Source organism: Oryza glaberrima, chromosome 7, assembly GCF_000147395.1.
Source record: "Oryza glaberrima chromosome 7, OglaRS2, whole genome shotgun sequence".
Lineage (NCBI taxonomy): Eukaryota > Viridiplantae > Streptophyta > Magnoliopsida > Poales > Poaceae > Oryza > Oryza glaberrima.
Window position 1 is genome coordinate 3123313 of NC_068332.1, and position 8301 is coordinate 3131613.

Here is an 8301-nt window from a genome sequence, read left to right on the forward strand (position 1 = left end):
TTTCCGTGGATGATTGGTATACTTCATGGTTGATGTCTTCGAATCTGAAGTCCACTAGGTGTTCAAGTTGTGCAGAGTCTTCATAAAGGAACCAGATTCTAGCATCTTTCTGAAAGTCTTCATAGAAGCTACAAAACCAATCCTTGAGCAGTTCAGCCGATAGTTTTGCTCCGGCATCAGTTGGTGTAGAAGCGTATTCTCCATATGATGTGCATCTCCGATGAGTACGCTCTTCTCCATCATCATCTACAATCGGCTCTAGTCTTGGGAATTCAGTTTCTGATACGGATGGCCGATTGACAACCTTCATGACTATCAAGTTTAACCAGGTTTGCAGTAGCCACCAGGGTCCACCTGCTCCAACTACTGAGCCGACTGCTATCTTAGCCGATGCATTGCTCAGCATCTGGTATAGATAGCCGAGGAGAATTTTGCCCAAGGGGAATTGTCTCTTTGTTTCTAGAGCTTCAGCCAGAAATTGCCAGTTGGTTGTGGGTCCACAACTTGATCCACAAAAAAGAAATTTTTCTAGCCACATTAATAGGAAAGCCACATGTTCTCGAGGGGTGACCGAGCCCTGGCCCATGTATGCTGCCACATAGCCTGACCAACCCCCTATACTTTTGGTTTTAAAGTCATATTGGTTCTTTGTGTTCAAACTCATAGGGTTGGCCGATGAGGTAACATCCAGACCTGTGATCATAATGATATCTATGAGAGTTGGAGTCATCGGCCCTTGATTGGACAGAAAGGCATTGGTAGTGTTTGACCAGAAGTAAGAAGCAGCTGCCATCAGGGGTTCATCTTTGGCTGAGTTCGCTATAGTAAGGTTAAGTGCTTGGCCGATTCCAATTTCATCCTAGTGAACCCTCTTGCTGGCTGATACACGTTTGAACCATGTGGTCCAGCTCTTTTCTGGTGGAACTTTCTCTAGGGATGGCCAGGATTTGAAGGTATTCTTCCAATGACCTAGATCTGGGTAGGTTAATCTGAAGGGGATCCTATTGGTTTCACTAATAATAAATTCGGTGGGGGTCTGGATTGCCGATTGGGCCAAGAAAGTAGTGATTTTCATGCGCCAGGCTGGGAATCGCAACTAGGTTGGAAAGGTGCTACAAATCCAAAGCAATTCAGAGGGAGAGAGTGATATCAGATTGGAGAAGATCGATTTGCTGCTAAAGAAGGGGATTTAGCCGATGAGAAATTACCTCAGCGTATTCGGCCGATGGTGCACTAAGTGGGCTGGCGGAAGACGACATTGGTGCGGGCGGAGATCTCGCCAGAAAGGAAGTCGCCTAGGAATCGCCTTTGCGTCGGGGGAATCGACGAGAAGAGAGGGAAAAGGTTTCGCTTGAGCGGTGAAAACGGAAGTCACGGCATGAGATTTCTCGGGGGCGACGGGTAGTATTTAAAGCGCTGGAATAATGGTTAAAAGTGGCGGAGTGCGAGACTTGCTCGGAGTCGGCTTATGGCAAATCCGGAACATTATCAAATATCCCGGACTTGGGGGGCATGTGTTAACAACCAAATTTGGTAGCATCAGCGTCGGAGAGAGGATTAGATCGAAGCAAAGTCGGAAGCGGAGATCGAGTTTGAAAACAGGGCAAGAATCGGCTGAAGTCCAGATCGGCTACGACAAGATCGGCTGAGTCTGAGTCGAGCTAAATAACCCGATATAGCCGATTCCAACAATACGACTTGTGCGCGACATCGGGTTCAAGTTAATGTACTTCAAGATGATTTCCACGCATGGATAGAGTCCTGTGAAGGCAATTGTATCTATTAATTAGGATATTTTATGTGAATTCCTTATAGATAAGTGTGGGCAAAAGTCTGCCGCAAGGACTTGTGGTATCTTAGAGTTTGTTAGAGATAATGGTCGCGTCCGGTATGGGCATATCTTGTAATCCTCGGGTATAAATAGATCCCGAACCCTATGTAATTTTTAACACACACGTTCAACACAATCTTCGCGCATCGCCACCCTTTTACTTTCGTTTTATTTCGACAAGTTCTTGCTTTCGGGTTGAGCTGCATCGGTTTCGATCTTCAACAAGAGGTAAACTTGTTATGGCGGCTTGCGTTCTCGGGATTAGTGCTTCCATCTTTATGACACTCTAATCTTGTTTATGTAATTCGTAGAGTTATCATATGTCTTACATAATCTCTAGCAATATCATCATTTAACCTGTCGTCGGTTAATATCTGTCAATAGAGGGTAGCCGATTAGGTTAAATATTGATATCGGTCTAGATTATATGAGACATCTACCATTCTATGAGACTTCTAGCGGCTTGATTGTCTAGATATTGTTCTTCTTTTCATACTTAATGCTGCATCAGTTAAGTTTGATCTATTAAGTCGTGCTTAGAATATCAATCCCTAGCCTGCCTTCTAGTTGCCGATTAGAATAGCATCGGAGTTTCAGCCGATCGTATCTGATTTAACTACTCATTATCCTATATACTTGATTGACATGTTAAATCTGCCCTTTGCGTTAAGATCTTGCTGCATTTAAGTATATTAGGCTTTTGTTTAGTATATTCTACTTGCTTTAACATCTTAACATAGAGTGGTATCGGAGTATTAGCCGATACATGCTAGATCTATCTGATCGGCTATGCTATGAACGTATATAGTCTAATTATTAATATATATTTCGATCTAAGTGATTTATACTGTCTCGGCATGGCGACCGATCTATCCCAATCACTTGATTTAAGTATATATCGATATAAGGATTATATATTGTTAATATCTACTGCCGATCGACACATGGATGACATCGGCCCAAAGATAAATGATATGTCATCGGCATCTAGCCGATCGGCTATCATTTATAGATTTAACTACGATTTCTTTGTTTCTATTTCTTGTTGATTACAGGATCAAATCAACTGGCACACTAATACATCCGAAGGCGAGCTTTGGATCTGCACTGGAGTTAAGCAGATCTTCCAGGCCACGTGTTTTCTGTCAACAGCGAGTTGGGCCGGCGGCCCAAATGAGAAAAAGAAGGAAAAGAAAAGGAGGAAAAAAGAAAAAGGATTTTCCTGGGATTATTTATTGCGGTTTAATGTTTTTAATTAGTTAAAATTATTTATTGAGCTTTGAAAATTTCACTAAAAATCCTGTTAGCATATTTTGACATGTAGAATCCAAGAAAAAATTCCACATGCCGAATCCGATTATTATTTGCATTTATTAATTTAGGGATTCATCTCAAGGTTAATTTAAACAACTTCTTCGGGCGATTTATTTAACAAATTTTAAAGCAAGGAGGGGAACTTCAGGGTGTGACACGAGTGCACTTGCTGAAATATTGTTGGTGGAACAAAAAATGAAATAGATTTCTATTACCTTAATAGAGAGTTACTCTAATATGTGGGTGATTTGTTGCAATGGAGCCAGAGGTGGTGGGGACGGTGCGCGAATGTGCGAGGCGCGGCAGGAGCGTATGTGCAGTGGGAGGGGCGGGTGTCCGATTTTACTCCCCCCCCTCCGATCGGGTGCCTGATTCGAGGCATTTTCAAAATAGGTGGTGTTCTTTTTCCTTCTTATGGGATTTGCTATACACCAGCCTACTGAATTTTTTTGAAGCACCTAAAAATTGGGCGTTGTTTCACCGCTACGAGAAAAAAATGTTTCACCTTGTTAAAATGCTGAAACACATTCAAATCACTACTGAAACATTTCATTTACACTGGTGAAACGTTGAATTTCAATTGGTGAAACATCAATAGATCCATACAAGTTATGACGCCATTGACTTTTTCTCACATGTTTGACTATTCGTCTTATTTAAAAATTTTATGCAAATGTATAAGATATAAATCACACTTAAAGTACTACTAGTGATAAAACAACTCATAACAAAATAAATTATAATTACGTAAATTTTTTGAATAAGACGAATGGTCAAACATGTGAGAAAAAGTTAACGGCGTCATCTATTAAAAAACGGAGGTAGTATATTCTTTCTTTTCAAAAAGATCTAATATACAAGTTTTTCTTTAAAAAAAGTAGCTAAACTTATTTTTCAAAATTGTTAATAACTAATACTATCTCTATTTTTTTTATTTGGCATTCCAATTCATCCTGAAAAAGCGTTTTTTGTTTGACGCCCGCAGTTCAGACACCCTCCATCGCCACCACGGACGCCTCCTCCTGTCGACCTCGGCTGTGCTGCCGGCGTCCATGTCGGCGGCCGCGGCATCCTCCTGCAAGAAGACACCGGCATCTGCAGCCTTTGCCAACGAAGGCCTCGCCGGAGACGGACAAGGTGGCTCTCTACAGGTTCGAACGAGGAGTTGGGGGCAAATGCTTGGACGAGTCCGAGAGCAGAGCTGCCACAAAAGGTGTCCAGGAGCATTCTTCAGACAACGGTTGCACTGCTCAATATTCAGACGAGGAGTGGAAGCAATGCATTCTTCACAAGGAGATTTTTTTTCCCCAACCCACAGATGATTGGAGTATATATCAGATTGTCAGTGACTTCTTTCCACTGATGATTCGAGTAATTCAGAGAGATTTGTTTTTTCTTCTGCCACAAGGAGTACTCCTAATGAAGCATAAGGACTTTGTTATCCATACTAGCTGCAAACCCTACTCCCTACGCATCAATGTTCAGTTTACAACACACAAACTCTATGTAAGTATGGCCATGAATCATCTAGCAAAAGGGCCACCACAGCAAGAAGAAGAAACAACACGACTGGATAGACTCACATTGCAGGCAGATGAACTCTCACAGACAAAAAACCATCAGAGGGATGCATAGGCTAATGTGTAGGAGCACACTCTAGCATCACACACATATGTGCACAGTAGTTCCTCACGGGTCTAGCGCTATCCATTACTGAAGGCATTTTCTAGGCCCTAGCTAATATAAATTGCCTGTTGGCTACATCAAAGATCATAGTTCCATCAGTGCTATGTTTTGACCTCACAGATGCAGCAAACAAGACAGTAGCCACCTCTAATACCTATGACTTGCTATGTAGACCAGCGATCCACCCCATACAAGACCACACATGAGTCTGAAGCGAAACTGCATCCTGTTTGCCTCAGCCTCCATCATCTCAACCCTACAAGTTCAATCATAAAAATAAAAAAAATGATTAAACACATTAGTTAACTGAGAAAATGCGCATCACAAAAAAAAAAAAAAACTAACCTTGCCATTGCTCTTTGTTTTTCAACTGCGAACTTCATCAGTTGCACCTCCCGCTTCAGCTCAAACTCCACCATATTTATCCTGCCGTTCATCTCCGCCAAATCTGCCACCTTGGCGCACCTCCCACCTCCGTTTGAGCAACCACGAGACGCGACCTACAAATAAACAAACAAAAAACATAGAGTACATTAATCGCATACGACATTCAAAATCATTTCATTCCAAATAAGCCAAAATCCAGTAGAAGCCATATAGGTTGAGGTTGGATTGAGCTGCAATAAGTTTGGTGGTGGAAATTGAAGCAGAGACTACAAGCTACTAACAGAAGTGGGGAGGAAGAAAAATATTGACAAGTTCCAAGCCAGGAACAAGTTGCCGCTATCATTATAACAAGGTGCAGAGGTTCTGAAGCAAGGAGTCATTTGGAGGATCGGAAGCGGAGATAATGTTAAAATTTGGGGCGACCCATAGCTGCCTAGGAGTACATCTCGAAAACCAGTCACACCACAGGGTCAAAACTTGTTTTCCACTGTTTATGATCTTGTAGATCCAATAACATGACAATGGGACAAGGAGTTAGTGCAAGATACCTTCTGGACAGAAGATGCAGAAACTATTCTACCTATACCCCGGACCGAGAAATTTGATAATAAGCCATCCCATCCGTGCGCCTTTGATAATATAACATCCAATCCGCATGCCTTTGATAAAATACCACTGGGCCTGCAAATTTTTTGATTCCATGTCACTTTCACCAGAGGAAGACAGGAGATGGTGGCCATTGGCAGCGGCAGCGATGGCGCGGGCAGCAGCGGGGCGATGTAGTGGCGGCACGAGTAGCAGCAGCAGCAGCCGATGTCATCGTCGGCCTGCAGTTCACCTTCACCTTCTTCGTCATCGCCGGCGGTGGCCTCGCCACCGGCGACCACCTCATCGTCAACCAAGCAGCAAGCATCACCATCAAGCAAGCCACGAGCAGCAGCAGCTCATCTCATTCGTGATCGTCGCCGCGCCATTCGCTTGATGGAGAAAGCGGCCTGATCCGCATCGGGGTTGCCGGATCCATTCCTTGTCATACTCGCAGCACGTCACAGCGTCTCCTTCACCCCGCCCAGTCGTCTGCAGGCTGACAACGACATCCTCGGCTGCTGCTGCTACTCGCGCCGCCACTACATCACCCCGCTGCTGCCCGCGCCACCGTTGCCACTGCCAACAGCTACCGTCTCCTGCCCTCCTCCGGCGAAAGTGACACGAAATCAAAAAAATCGCAGGCCCAGTTGTATTTTATCAAAGGCGCGCGGATTGAATGATATATTATCAAAGGCGCACGGATTAAATGGCTTATTATCAAATTTCTACACGAGGGCATGGTCGCATGGATGATATCCTGGCATGGCTGATGCAAAAGGGTATGTTCTCGGTGAAAGGCAACGTTTAAGTCATCAAGGGACAGCCTCCACAAGCCATCCAGCCCTTGTAGCAGATGAAGTTTTGGAAGATGAGATGTCCTAACAGAATTAAACACTTTATGTGGAGGATGGCTCACAACTCTCTAGTCCTGTGTTGTAATTTAAAAAAGGAGGGATATGGATGTTTGACACGCAATGCTTTATGTGCAAAAGAATGGAGGTCACTTAATTTTTCCAGTGCAAATCTGTAAAACGCGTCTAACCTAGAAGAAATTAGAGAGACATTGGCCTCACAGCAAACATCAGTCGAGATGGTGGAGAACATTCAAAAAAAAAAAAAAAGAGAGAGAAGGAAGAAGCTTACCATAGCGGGGAGGGAGGAAGCCCCGGTAGCGGGAGCCTTCGAGGAGTTCGCCGGCCGCCAGTCCCGCACCGGCGCCGGATCCGCCGCGCATCGCCCTGGCTAGCGCCGCCGTCGCCATCGCCATCGCCGCCGCCCCTTCTGTTCATCAGAGTGGCTCCCGCGATTAGGTCAAAGTGTGGGAGAAGGCGAGAAGACCCGAGATAGCAAAAACCCAAATGGGGAAGGTACCTCACACGATTGCTCACCCTATTCGCCTCCTCCGCCGCCGCCGCCCAAGTCGCCGTGAAAAGCGCCGCCGCCGCCGACGTTGCGCCTCCGGTTCGAACCAGCTGCGGCGGAGAAGGGAAGGGGACTTCGACGCTTCGTAGCGGGGCAGGTGAAATGGGCTGTGTGTGTTGGGCCTTTTCAGTAGTGGGCCGCATCTCGTATGGGTTGGCTTGTTAGTATTTCTTTTTCTCTGTTTATTAGTGGAATACGTTCATCTGCGGTCCCTTAACTTGTAACCGAATCCGATTTTCGTCTCTCAACCAAAAACCAGATACAACGGGTCCCTCAACTATCAAAACCGGTGCAGATAAGGTCCCTCGGCGATTTAGATGGCGGTTTTGGCTGACGTGGCACATACGTGGCTAATTTGACTCGGTCTTCATCTCACGTGGCATTGACGTGGCAATTCGATCCAGAAAAATAATAAAACATGTGGGACCCACATGTCAGTTCCACCCACACAATTATAAAAGAAATGGCGGGGCCCACGTGGGCCCCACGTGTCATTGTCAATCACCTCCTCTTCTTCCTCCTCTATCCCCATCTCCTCTCTCTTAATCTCTCCGAGAGCGTAGATGGCGATGGAGTCCACGAGCAGGTAGGCGAGCCAGAGGAGCAGGCCGAGCACGGCGGAGACGTTGCGCTTGCAGATGACGGCGGAGAAGAGGAGGAACACCTGCAGCGCGAGGCTGGAGAGCACAAGCACGCGGATTTCCCACGCGTTCCACAAGGCCACCACGCTTGCCATGGATCCCTCCATCTTCGTCTTCCAATCTGCCGCCTGTAGCACGATTCCAGCGTTTCTTCTCCCCGGTCATTGCCTAATCCTCTCGGAAACACTGATCTCGTCTTCCCTCGGTGAACGCATTTCTTTTTCTCGATGGAAAGCTTAAAACGCGTAAAGGAGAAACATGCCAAGAAAACTGACCTTCTTTGGCTAAACTGATTCAACCATCTCGAAGTCTTGCATACTGTGTACTTGTGTAGCGTGTCTACTACTGATTTGGCTAAACTCCTTCCTTTGATAGTGAGTTGGAGAGGCCAGAGCCATTGATGGCGGTGGAAGTTGTCCAGTTTCTTGTAAG

General features: G+C 45.4%; 1 pseudogene; it reads right to left on the minus strand.

The window, feature by feature from the left end:
• Positions 1–4700: 4700 nt before the first annotated feature.
• LOC127778503 (uncharacterized) lies at positions 4701–7083 on the minus strand (annotated as a pseudogene).
• Between the last annotated feature and the right edge of the window lie 1218 nt (positions 7084–8301).